The following is a 14,186-nucleotide window of genomic DNA, read 5'->3' on the forward strand; positions in this document are numbered from 1 at the left end:
GGACATATACATTTATATTATATTTATTTTATTTCTTTTTTCCATGATTATGTCTGGTGGGAATGGGTAAGCCATTAACAGTGCAACTACTGTTTTATCGGGAATTACAATGTGCTAATGGTCTGTTTTCAAAATGAAGTTTCTGTGATTTAAAAGCAAGGCAGCTATGTGGCCACATAGTTGCTAGCAAATGACCCAGTTAGTGCCACCCATGCTTCCCTCTTTAATTAGAGTCCAACTTATGTTTTAAGAAATTTAAACAGTAAGCAAATGCTAATTTGTAGTTCCTCAGACAGAGAATTATGATGCAAAATTGAGGGTATAAAATAAGAGGCTATTTAGGGCAAGAGGGCCACCTTAGGGCAGGATCTGCCTGGCCGCCTTATACGCAAGTAAATTTTACACTCAAAAGTACTGGGTGTGAAGGCATGCCTCCCAATGTTGTGCTGAACCATGGCTGTTTATGAGTTATGCATAACAGACTACATGGTGAGTGAGACAAGTTCAGAGTTTTAAGTATGCTGTCTTTGAGAAGTTTCAGCCTCACTTGTGGTCTTAGATTGCTCGTTTGGGGGCTTCAAATCTGGATGTTTCCATAGTATTTTGGAGTGGATATCTCTTTGGTGGTATCGTTTGAATTGTTTTCACACACTTAGTAGTTGTAATTCTATGTGTGTGTGTGTGTGTGTGTGTGCGCACACACACACACACACACACACACACACACACGCACGTGGTGTATGCATGTCAGTGTGCTAGTGTGAACGCTTGTGTGTGTCCATGGGAGAGCCGAGTAGGACATTGTGTCTTCCACTATCTCTGTCTTACTGTTTTGAGAAATGAGTCTCTCATCGAACCAGAAGTTTATTATTTTGGCTAGGCTGACTGGCCTGTAAGATATTGGGATCTCTCTTCAACACCCCAATGCTGGGGTTACAACTGTGTTTTAGCCATGCTTGACTTTTTTTTTTTTTTTTGGTTTTTTGAGACAGGGTTTCTCTGTGTAGCTTTGTGTCTTTCCTGGAACTCACTTGGTAGCCCAGGCTGGCCTTGAACTCACAGAGATCCGAATTAAAGGTGTGCACCACCACTGCCTGGCCATGCTTGACTTTTTACATGAGTGCTAATGATTTGAACTCAATCCCATATGCTTTCATATTAATCATCCTTAGCCAATGAACCATCTCCTTGGCCCTTGTTATGCTCATGTTAATAGAATATTCTCCAATTTATAATGGCTCTTTCTTTTCTTTTTGAGATGAGGTCTTACTATGTAGCTGAAGCTGGCCAAGAACTTACCATCTTCCTGTCTCAGCCTCCTAAATCCTAGAATTACAAGTGTGTGCTGCCATGCCTACACTTATTTGGCCTTTGTTGAAGGACAACTCATTCTATCACTTACTACTAATAGTAGCTAACACTTATAAAAATTGGTCTTTACTATGTAACAAACACTTATACATTTTTGTGTAGATTCATTCAACATAGCACTCCAACAAAATTAGTATGATTATTACCTATTTCAAAGATAAGAAAACCAAGAAAAAGACAAAAGGGTTAAGGATGCTACATAGGATCACATTCATTTATAAGCCTAGAATTTAACAATTCCATTATATGCTGACATTTAGATGCTATCTAAGGTTCTTATTTGTAGTGCCTTAATTCTTCATCTGTGCAATGATAGGTTACTGGACCCATTATATAAATTAACGTATGCTAACCACCAAGCTAGAAAATGGCATTAGTTTCATTTACCTCCCATTTTCACTGGTCACATGAAAATTACAGTCTAGATGTAGAAAGCTTTTCCTGCTATCATTTTGCTGGATTTTGTCTTTTCTGGAAGTCTGTTGTTTAGAATATGGCTAGGATTTTTAATGCTGCCTGAGTATATGTCCCTTCCATTTTTATTGTTATTGTATTTATTTTTATATTTATTTCTACTTTGCCTTGCTTTTGAAATTTGAAGTTGAGTATTTACCTGAATGAATGTATATATGTACTATGAGCATGCCTAGTGCTCATGGAGATCAGAAGAGGGCATCAGATCCCTTAGAACTGGAGTTATGGATGGTTGTGAGCCACCATGTGAGTGCTGGAAACTGAACACAAGTATTCTATAACAACAGCAAGTGCTTTTAACCACTGATCCATTTCTTCAGCTATTATTTTGCTTTATTTTAAAAATTAAAGTGTGTTACAAATATATAAGCAACTTTATACCATAAAGCAGATACACCAGTAATAAAAATAAAAGGGGATGGAGAGATGACTCAGGTTAAGTACTCTTGATGCTCTTGTTTATGTGGTTCCCAGTACCACATGGGAACAGCAGTCTATAACTCCACTTCCACTCTCTTCAAGCCTCCCCAGGCACAAAACATACACAGGGAGCACCTATAAACATGTAGACAAAATACATAAAATGAGATGAAATAAAATAGAAAGATTCTTATATATATATATATATATATATATATGTGTGTGTGTGTGTGTGTGTGTGTGTGTGTGTGTGTGTGTGTGTGTGTGTATACATTTGGGGGGGAGGTTGAGACAGGATTTCGCTGTGTAGCTTTGTGCTTTTCCTGGAACTCACTCTGTAGCCCAGGCTGGCCTAGAACTCACAGAGATTCACCTGCCTCTGCCTCCCAAGTGCTGGGATTAAAGGTGTGTACCACCACCGCCCGGCTAGATTCTTATATTTTTTTAAAGAAAAAAAAATGAAGCTAGGAAACAACAATGGATCCAGAAATTGGCTGATGCACAGAGTCTATCTTGACTCTAAAATCACTCTTTTTAGCTATCAATGAGCCATAGGTTGGGCTCTGAGCTTCTTAGGAAATAGTGTAAAACAGGAGACTGGGAGTACTTACATTATACCTGAGGTTTCTAAAGGAACAATAAGTCAGTGACTGAGGAAAATAATCCTAATATAGAATCCAAGTAAGACATTCTCCTTAGCGCACACACACAGAGTTAGGTGGTGGGTGAGTGGTTGTTTTAGTGGCTTGCCTGCTAGGCACTTAAAGATGAGCTCCAATTAGCTATTTCTCATCTTATTACTTTGAAGAAATCAATGGCTTCTTACCAGAATGCTGTTCAGTCAAAGTAGCTCTGCCAGCTTCCCAATGTCCTGAGACCCAGCTTCATATGAGTGAAGAATACAGACTGTGACACATAGTAGATTGGATCAATAATTCATAGCCACAATTCCAATGTGTAATATGTCATCTTAAAACATCAGTGTTGTTCCAGATATGTATTCTCTTAGCTCACAGCTCTGTGGGTTGGCTGGGTGTCAGGTAGTTTGAGCTAGGCCCAGCTAACATCACCTTGTTCCATATGGTCCCAATGTATGAGAACCAACTGTAGGATTCCATGAGACCAAAGAAAGAGAAAGACATATCCAAGATTGTCAAGTGCAATTTATTGGAGGACTTTTGTACAGGAAGATATCTTGGCCAGCAGCCTGACAGGTAGATCCCTGCATTATGAATTAGTGGGCATGGGCTTATATAATGACCAGGACACAAGTGACTTCATACAAACCAGAATGTACCTGCTTTATCTCAAGCTCATGTCATGGATGTCAGGCATATTTGTGGTGCTGCAGTCTGGATCGTAAAGCTCCTCATACCACTCCAATGATTGTGTCTATTTATAGTGTTCTGGGAAACTATGTGGAGAAAACAGACTAGGGTTGCTCAGAGGCAGTCATGGTAGTTATGCTCAAGATGGTTGTAGCCAGGTCCTGCTGAATCCCTTTGTCATTCTTCTCTGAAGAGCAGCAGGTTAATAGACATGGATTCTTGTCATGATGCCAAAGGGACCATCAGAGAATGAGAACCATGGATGCCTTCTTAAAGACTTGGGTATACCTTGAGTTCTACATTATTCTATTGGCCAAAACATGTTCCATGACCAATTCCATTGTCAAGGTGAGGAAATGAGATTGAACCCCTTTAGAGGTTGGGATAGCACATACAGGCAAGGGCACAGATACAAGGAGCGTGAAGTATTGAGTGGAGTGATGAACTATATCACAGAAAATTGGAATTGACTGTAGACAAGGTTTACCACCACCACCCACATACATATACATACTACCAGGTACACACTCCTGTTCTGCAGGCTCCATTTGCCTCTGCAGTAGATTTATGATCACACAGCTATCGCTATAGCTAGTCACTGTTGCAACAAATAAACTTTATACAAATTGGAGACTCTGAGTGACAGTTCTGTGGCCTGGGAAGAACTATAGGGGTAGTACTTGCCAAAGCTGCTTACTCCTGGGAATAAGGCTGGGCCCTGAAATGGGAAAGAAGTTAAGGCTATGACTGACAACCACATTCTGCATTTTGTTTTATTTTAATTCACTCATGTTCTTATTTTTCTTTACTTTTTAATTAAAAAAAATTGCCCGGCAGCAGTGACGCACGCCTTTAATCTCAGCACTCGGGAGGCAGAGCCAGGCAGATCTCTGTGAGTTCGAGGCCAGCCTGGTCTATAGAGTGAGATCCAAGAGAGGCTCCAAAGCTACACAGAGAAACCCTGTCTCGAAAAACAAAAAACAAAACAAAAAAGTCACTGTGACCAGATTCCCCATTTTGTTTTTATTTTAATTCACCCATGCTATTAATTTTCTTTACTTTTTAATAAAAAAAATTATTGTGGCTGAGCACATTGGTGCAAGCCTTGAATCCCAGTACAAGTTACTGGGAGCAGAGATAAGTTAGCCAGGGATGTGGTGAGACCTTGTTTAAACAACATTTGTTATTATTGTGTGTGTGCATGTGTAGAAGTGTGGATGTAAATGTGCCATGGCATGAATGTAGAGTTCAGAGGTCAAGTTTCAGGAGTTGTTTCTCCCCTATTGTGGGATCTAAAAAGTGAACCCAGGTTTGTCAGGCTTGCACAGTAAGTGCTTTTACCTCTGAACTGTCTCACCAGCCCCTCTCTTATTTATTTTTATAAATAAAAATGTAAAATACCTAATAGATAAGCATTTGTTTTACATTTGATACAGAGCCTTGCATGCTTTAGAGAGGATGCTATTGGCATATGAATGTCTTCTGTTACTTTAAAAAACTACTATATTTAGGACTGATACCTTTTGTGGTTACATAATAGGGTTTGTTACATAGTCTTTAAGCACAGTGTGTTGAAAACAAGCCAGGAACAAGTTCTTATTAGATTATGTGGACTAAAAGTTATTTCTTATAATGTTGCAAAGTTTAAAAAGTTCCAGCAAAATATACGTGGTTGGCCTCCATTGTACCTGTAACTCTTGATTCAAATAATTGAGTCTGAAGCCTAGTACTGCCTTCTCTGAAGCTCAGAGTCTTCATACAAGACTCAAATCTTAAAGTTGGCTGTAATGAAAATTTTAAGAAATTTTTCTACTGATACTTAGATAAAAAATTAAGTAAGGACAGGTTCTTAGTGCATGAGCTGGCTTTTTGGAGCCTGGGGCCTATGCAGGGACACTTTGCTCAGCCTGGATGAAGGGAGGAGGGGAGTGGATCTGCCTCAACTGAATCTACCAGGCTGAGCTGAATCCCCAGGGGAGTCCTTGCCCTGGAGGTGATAGGAATGGGGGTGGGTTGGGGGGAGGGCAGAGTGGGTGGGAGGAGGGAGGACAGGGTAATCTGTGGCTGATATGTAAAATTAAATTAAATTATAAAATAAAAAATTAAAGTAATTTTAAAAAATGTAAGTGTGCATGTGTGCTTTACATTTATGTGTACATGTGTTCTGGTGTCCATAAAGACCAAAGAGGGTATCAGATCCTTTGGAGCTGGAGTTATAGGCAGTTGTGAGCTGTCTAATGTAGATGCTGGCATTTGAACTCAGATCCTCTACAAGAATAGCGAGCATGCTTAACCAGTGAGCCATCTGTCTAGTCTTATGATATAAATTCTTTTGTTTCTAGTACTCTTTTGGATCTGTATGTTGGTATGGGAGACCTAGTTGCTTTGATGACTAGTCATCAACTCAGTATAATCCCTAGTCTGCTACATGAGTGTCACTGCTAAGATTTCTGTAGACTTTAAAGTAGTTAAGGTATTTGGGCAAGGCTCTTCACATTTATGCTGCTACTCACTCTCTTTCCTTTCTGCACATCCTTCCCAAATGTGGCTTCATGGTCTCCAAGTTTAGCATATCTCCATCTTTCCCTCCTTTCCACAAGTATATGTAATTTCTTTTCCTACTGACTTGACATATTTATTTAGGCCAGAATTGATTGAATCCTTCCTTTCCTTAACCACTCCAACTGTGCATTCATATATAGACATACACACATATTCACACACACACATTCACACATATACACAAACATGCATGCGCACGTGCGTGTGCACACACACACACACACACACACACACACACACACACACACACACACACACACACACACACATGCAGAGGCATCATCTATGATAGAACCTATGGGATTTTGTGAACCATGACTACCCAGACTATTCTATAGGCTTCTTTGTAAAGTTGTACATACAATAAAAAATGAAAATGAAACCTGGATTCTTATGCAGACTCTAAAGTGATTTGTTGGATGCAAATTTGGTGTGTGTTTGTGTTCATAATAAAATACAGTCTCAGGAAGAACTGACAAGTTTGAGAAGCAAATAGACTAAAATAAGGAAAAGACTTATTTAAAGCCTACAAAGTACATATTTTTAAATTAAACACTAAACAGGATATCATACTGGGAAATTGAACAATAGAGGAAATGTGATAGTAAATCAGGGAATTAGCTTCATGAACATTTCCTACATGCATTGAAACGATGAGGAAAGCAGAGATGGAGGTAAAGTCAGAGGCAACCAAAAAAAATGTAATGGCAAATCATCTTTTATCTATCCTCTTTCTTTTTTATTCCTTCCTCTTTTTTTGGAGGGGAGTGGTGGGGGATAGAATCTAGTACTTGGTATGTGCATAGCATATGCTGTGCTATAGAGCATGCCTCCTCTTCCCAAGAATTCCTTTTCGAAACTGAAAAGTGGTGGTGGTGGTGGTGGTGTTGGTTGTATCTGGAAATCAGGAGAATTCACCATCCAAGCAAAATATAAGAAAAGAGATCACTCTACCTTGGTAGGGGCTTAAAAGGACCCAGAAAAGACTCTAACAAACATCAAAGCAAGATGGGCGTAAAAGCAGCACCCAGCAGCAGAACCATTGACCTAGAAACCAGAAAGCTGTGGCTTCAGGTAATGCAAGGATGCACTAGATCAAATCTTCAGTGCTCTGAGGTTAAAAAAAAAAAGTAGGGGCAAGTTGCTTTTTTGTACATGGGTCATAAGAAATGCTTTCAAACTTCAAGAAAAGTGAAAACAACTTCTTCGACCATTGTTCAAAGTAACAAATTAGTAAGTTGGTAGAGGTCACTAAGAGAAAAATGAAAAGAACTCAAGGAGAGAGGACCTCTTAAATGGAGCAACACTGACCATTCACATAGTTTTCATAGACACATGTATACTTATACATGAAAGTGGAAAGCTAAAACATTTCAGAGAGGTGAATGATGCCATTTAAACAGTTAAAAGTAGACGATGTGGTTTATACTGCAAATAAAATTACCAAGATAAAGAGACAACTGAATTTCTCCCATGCCATCTGTGTGTAAAATTATTTTTCACTTTGAAAAGTAGGTAAATAATGATATGTGATATTTTAAGACAATTTCAAGTTAATACACAGTCAAATTCAAATAGAGCTACAGATTTTATGAGCAAACCACTAAATATTATAGTCTTTTGGAAAAGCTGAGCAATATTAGGAGATACAGCCAACTCATGAAAAACTGAAACAACACAAAGTGACAGAAAGAAAAAAATTTAGAAGTTGTGACCATAAATGTCAACTCCCTGCTTTCCACTGGGACTATCATGACACATTTTACCTGTCTTCAGTCAGCCACCATCATCTCTCCTCATTTAATTCCTTGAGCCCCTATTGGCCCTAAAGTATTTGGGACCAGAAAGCATTTCAGATTTTGAAGTTATGTATTTATATCAGGGAATATAGACCATATCTAATTCTCAAACCCCAAATCAGAAGTGTTCAACAATCTGAACTTTTTGAATGGATGATTGTAATTTTTTTGGATTTTGCTGGGCAGTGGTGGCACATACCTTGAATCCTAACACTCAGGAGGCAGAGGTAGGCAGATATCTGTGAGTTCAAGGCCAGCCTGGTTTACAGAGAAAGTTCCAGGACAGCCAGGCTACATGGAGAAACTCTGTCTTATAAAAACAAAAGTAAATAAATAAACACATGAATAAACAGATAGATATAGATAGATAGATAGATAGATAGATAGATAGATAGATAGATAGATAGATAGATAGATATAGATAGATAGATAGAAGTTTGGATTTTGGAGTACTTCTGATTTGGGATTTTCCGATTATGGATGTTCAATATGTATCAAGAATTTTTCTTTAGGAATTACCATGTGTATTTTTTTCTTCCTTTTCTTCCATTTCCCTTATCTTTCCTAGGCCAAACACATGTAGCTCTAGTTGATGTGTTTCAACTTTTCTTTCTCAGCCTCTTCTCTCTGTCCAAGCAGTGCTCAATGGTATGTCTTCCTATGATTTCTTGCATATGTGGTCTGATGTCTAGCTCAGTTCTCATTATTGTCTTGTTCAGTACTCTTCAAGAAGGTTTTTTTCATCAGCAGAAGAAAACTGAGATGTTCTATCATGGTCCACATACATGCCTTTCCTGATTTGGATTCATTTGTCAGTTCTCTGAATTCATCTCTTGCTTTGCTTCTGCTATGGCCTGGTCATCTGAAAAACTCTATCTTGGTTCAAATCTTGTCTCTACCAACTATGTGTGTCCTTGAACAACTTACTGAAGCTTCCCAGGCTTCATTTCCTCATCGATGAGATGAGGCGATTCAAACTCTGAGAGGACTTGGGTGAGCCATAAATGAATCCGTGCTGGTGACTCACTTGAGAAAGCATCTGTTGAGGATTCTTAACCCAACTCCTCTAGTGTGCCATCTTCTTGCTGTCTTTCGGTCTTGGAGAATATGGTTCTTTGTCCTTTTTCCTCCCGATATCATTCCTGTCTCCCCTTCTACTTCCTTGGTTAGCAAATTGCCATTCACCCCCAAGGTCTGCTCACCTAGGACCTCTGCTGTTGTGTCTTTCCGAATTTCCCTGTGTCCATACATGTGCCAGACCAGATGCTGGATGCCCTCTCTGAGCTTCTGGTCATGCTTTTATTGTAGCCAGTTTGTTTTTGTTTCTTCTATTTGGCTTTGCTTCTGGTCTGTGGCCAACTCTGGGATGCAGGTAGGGAGAGCTAGGAGTTAAGTCTGTTCCATTCCTTTCTTTTACTCTATCAGTTGCATGAAGTTTGGTATTTAATATTTGTTAATGAAATGAATATATAATAAAGAATACATGCACCCAGAGCACACCAGAATAAATATAATTTTCTAAAAATTATAGGAAGATATAGGTAAGCTTATTTATCAATTAGTCATTAAATGATATTGTCTTGCATGTTGAATTGGGATTTGGGGGGGTTGCTATGGTTGAAGCCCAGGACCTTTGAATTGTTCTTATGTAACAATGATGAAAGAAAAACAGGCCAGGAATTTGAGAGTGAGGATAAAAGCAGATTATGAAATATATTCACAACTATTTAGAGATTAATGAGCAAAACCCTTTATAGAGAACAGATTGCAAAGCAGTGTTTATTTGGTTGTATTGAAGTGACAGGAGGAGTGTGTATGTCTCTCTTCCCTTTCCTCCTTCCTCCTATTCCTTTCTCCATCCCTTCTTCCCTCTGTTCTTCCAACAATGCAGACATCACGTAGACTAAGCACTTGCCCTTCTGCTGAGTATGAGCCTTGTTTTTATATATTATTATATATTGTTCAAATTCTTCACATTTGCAAATTTATCATTTAATAGTGGATAAAGTCTTTAGAATGAGGATTCTGATTACAGGAGTCATAGTTGTTTGATAGGAGTAAGTTGAATTTCTGAGTTGCTTATAAGCACATAGAGGGTACAGGCCTCCATTCTGTCTTCAGGCTGTGTGTGACCAGTCAGTACTACAGGGCTTATGTAGGGTCACCCTCCATATAGCTTGTGCTGGTTATTTTAAAAGCCTTTAAAACAGCTAGCAATAAAGTGTGAACCAGTCACAAGACAAGCAGGGTGGCACCTCAGCACTTTGAGAAGTGGAAATAGGAGCATAGGAGCACTAGGAAGTGGGAGCCAGCCTGGGCTACACAGTGAGACTCTTGTTCCCCTAAATCCAAGTAAGTGGGGTTTACCTGGCAATGAATGATCTCTGAACAACAGAATAGTCTCAGTGTAAAGTGAGGTAGCATAAAATGAAGACCTTAGCAACAAAATGAAATGCCTATTTATCCCTTTCTATCCACATTGCAAGTTAATCACCATCCCCCAGATTTCTATTTGCTTTTCTAAAAAAGAAATGTTCACACAGTTTAAGAAATAATAACAACAAAAATCACTGTCATGTCAGTTCATTTAAATGCATTGTCCCAAATGGTGCAATTATACCTGAATGTTTTAAAGCTGTCTCAAATTATGCCTCTGTGAAAAATAGACTGTTAATAATGTACAGCAATTGCTCTTAACTGCATGAAAATATCTTTTTGTTTGGCTACACCCAAACAACTCTTGAGTTGAGTGCACCATGACATAGTGAATTTCAAACTAAATAAATTAAAATTACCATGTACATTCCACTGCATGTCAAAACAGGAAAAGCCATAGCATTTGATGTGAAGTAAGATGAGAATGGTAATAAAGAGAAAATAAGAAGCTGCTTACAGTTATTTGGAATAAGAAATCAGGGTCAATGATTTTCAGTACAGATGTGCCTCTCTTTTAGGAAATATGTCCAAAAACAAGATTTACAAAGCAGATGTATTTGGCAGTAATTATACTGTCATAAGATTCTTTAGTTTCAAAAGGATGTATTTCAAGGTTCAGTGTGCTTATTGCTGTTAAGATCTTGACATAAATTGGAGGAATTTACAGCTAAGATATTGGGTGCCATTGCCAATTACAGCTGACCAAAATGAAGATAGCCTGTTTTTATGTGTAACAAGAAATGAAAGAGGGCATCTAATTTGATTTCTAAAAATTCCTTATTGGCTATATTTTGAGATCTAGCCAGTAGATAAAAGAAGGCCCACCTGGAGCTTGTTAGTTTATCCCTTTATACTTATTCTATGAATATGACTATTTAAAACAAGCAGACCATTTTCCCTAGCCATTATGCTGACAAGTTCTGAGATTTCAGTCATTAAAAATAATTCTCTGTCCTCTAAGATAAATTTATTTAAGAGAATTCACTTGTCCCATTTAATACAGGTTGAAACAATCTCCATTATAAGACGTGAATACTAAAAGTTTGCTCTCATTTATCGTTTGGAGTTCAGTCACTATGCTAACTGCTTTTCATAGCTTGCTAACTTAATCCTAGGTTTTCATGTCTTTAGCAAACAATTTATTATTCAGGGCTTAGAGCATACTTGAGACTAGGTAAAGTATTGTAGATTGAGCACATTGAAGTAGCCCCTGGCCCTTGTATACCATGCATTCTAGATGGTATGCAAAGTCACTAAGAAAATAATACATAGGCTACAATGTGGTGGATGGCAGCAGCAGAAGACATTAGGAAGGAGTCGTCAAGCTTTTAACAGGGTTAATTAGGAAAAGCCTTCTAGAGGAGATGACGTGTGAACAGATGAGAAGATGCCTAAGGTCAAAGCTGTTGGAATTTTCTGGGAGAAGAGCATTGTGATTAGAAGGAAAGACAACTGCCGAGGCCCATGCCTGGCTTCTCTGAAGCTGATCAAGAAGCAGAGTAGGGCAAGGACAAGGGGAAAGAACTAGAGTCATAGGGGATGAGTTCTAAGAGGCAGCAGAGTAGAAGGACCAGATCACTTTAGCCCTTGAGGCTATCAGGAAGCTTTCAGCTTCTTACTTTGAGAGAGATGATAAGCCCTGGGAAGATTTCACAGGATAGTGGTATGGTCATACTAATATCTTGAAAAGATCCTGAAGCAAAACAAACTTCTCTGATACAAATGCTCTTGCCCAGTTTCACTGAAAGAAACAGGTTCAGAGGCGAGAATTGATTTACCATTTACTTATGAGTTATTAGGACTGAAATTTTAGTGCAGGTCTGAGAAATTTTACAGTTTGTGCACCGCCCCCCCCCCAACTTAACTACATGATTTCACAGTTCAAAACAGGTTCTGGCCTTGGAAGGCAAAGGTGACTTTCTTATAGTCCTAAGTGACCCTCTTCCTTTCAACTCTCCTCTGGAGTTCTTTGGCCTTGGTGGCAAGGTCACCATGTTGCGTAGCTCTTGAGGAAACCACTTGTAGCATATGTTCATAAATGTAGTCTGTGAAGATGTTACTGTCTAGCCAGGTGGCCATATGTAATGTCCTAGCTCTCTAATGAGGTTGAAGAGCTTTGTAGATGGCTTTGAACTACAGCCTTAGCAGAATCTCTGACCATGTATTTGTACTAGCCCCATTTTGATGTATGTTTCCATTTCCCTTACCCCTGACATATATTCTATCAGCTACCTCTGCTACCTTCTCCTGTCTGTCAATGTCTTAGTGCAACAGTATTCCATGCCGGGATGTAAGTGACAATCAAGTGGAGATTTCTTTGGTCCTCAGGTATGAGAGGAAGCCTGAGGGAGTGCAGGATGTGAGCAGCCATGCATGACTTCTGATTAGAGGAAGCAAATCACATTTTATTTGATGAATATCAAATGGAAAGAAATGAGAAAGGGTTTTCACAGTCATCGAAACTGCTGCTTGGTTTTATTTAGGCTCAACTGGTTTTTTTTCAATTTTAATTTTTTTATTTTTGTTTTGTTTTGTTTGTAAGCCTTAGAGCCTAAGGCTTATGCTTTTGAGGCCTTGTGTATGCTGAAACTCATTTTAAAGAGTTTATTTGAAAGACATTACTTAGACTTCAATGATTTGATATGTAAGAGAATAGCCTGAGATCCCAAGCTTTAAAATGACATTTTGATTCATCATAACTTGACTAGATAACTCTAATGAAAGGAAAGTTTGTCAAGCTGCTTCCCATTGCATGTTTCAGAATTCTGCACAGGTACTTCACTACCCTAGAACAGCATGTCATTTCTTCTTTTAGTCTTATGATTCCAGTTACAAAACCAGAATCAGTATCCTTTCTTTGTTTTTGTTTTTTGATACAGTTTCTCTGTGTAATAGTTCTGGCTGTCTGGAAACTCTCTTTGTAGACCAAGCTGGCTTCGAACCCACAGAAACCTGCCTGCCTCTGTTTCTCCAGTGCTGGGATTAAAGGCATATGACACCACCTCCCGGCTTCAGTATCCTTTCTAATATTAAATAATCATACTGTTATTAACATAATATTAAACTATAGAAAATGGTAGTGCTATGAATGTAATACAGTGTTGGTAAAGACAAAGGTAACTTGACATTGGAATATTTAAGATAGTTGAAATTCATCAGTGAGATAAAGAATATAGTTAGTAGGTAATTTTTTAAGATTATTTTATTTTTTGTAATTATGTGTGCTTCTGTGTGTTTGTGTGCATGAGTGCAGTGCTCATGGAAGCCAGAAGAGGGCATCAGATCACATGGAGCTGGAGTTATAGGCAGCTTCATGGGTGCTAGGAACTACATTTGGTTCCCCTGCAAGAGCAGTACATGCTTTTAACTGCTGAACTCCCAGGTTGGTAGTTTTTAAAGTATATTATCATTTCTCCTTAGTGACTGGACAGGAAGTGATGAGGTGAGATGTTGGTATAAGGTCTCATTTTAGCTTCTCTGGAATTTTATGTGAGGACTGGCTGTGATTGGTGGAAACTAGACATTTGTTTCTGTGGCTATGCAAAACCAAAATGGAGTGTGCAGAAGTAGATTGGCAGTTCTTTAATAGGTTAAAAATTGATTACTATGTAGCCAAGACATTGTATTCTTGAGTACAAGCTGAAACCAGGTGCCCAGATTGGCATGGTGCCATATATCTGTAATCCCAGTACTTGGAAAGCTGAGGTAGTAGGATTAGCATGAGTTAGAGAATAGCTTGGACTACAAAGTAGATTCAAGGCTAGCCTGGGTTAAGTAGCAAAACTCTATCTCAAAG

At 38.6% G+C, this 14,186-nt stretch overlaps 1 protein-coding gene across 1 annotated transcript in view; it reads left to right on the forward strand.

The window, feature by feature from the left end:
• Efhc2 (EF-hand domain containing 2) overlaps positions 1–14,186 on the forward strand; it is a 177,183-nt gene that overhangs the window by 127,584 nt on the left and 35,413 nt on the right. The window lies entirely within an intron of this gene.

The sequence above is a fragment of the Peromyscus maniculatus genome, chromosome X, assembly GCF_049852395.1.
Source record: "Peromyscus maniculatus bairdii isolate BWxNUB_F1_BW_parent chromosome X, HU_Pman_BW_mat_3.1, whole genome shotgun sequence".
Lineage (NCBI taxonomy): Eukaryota > Metazoa > Chordata > Mammalia > Rodentia > Cricetidae > Peromyscus > Peromyscus maniculatus.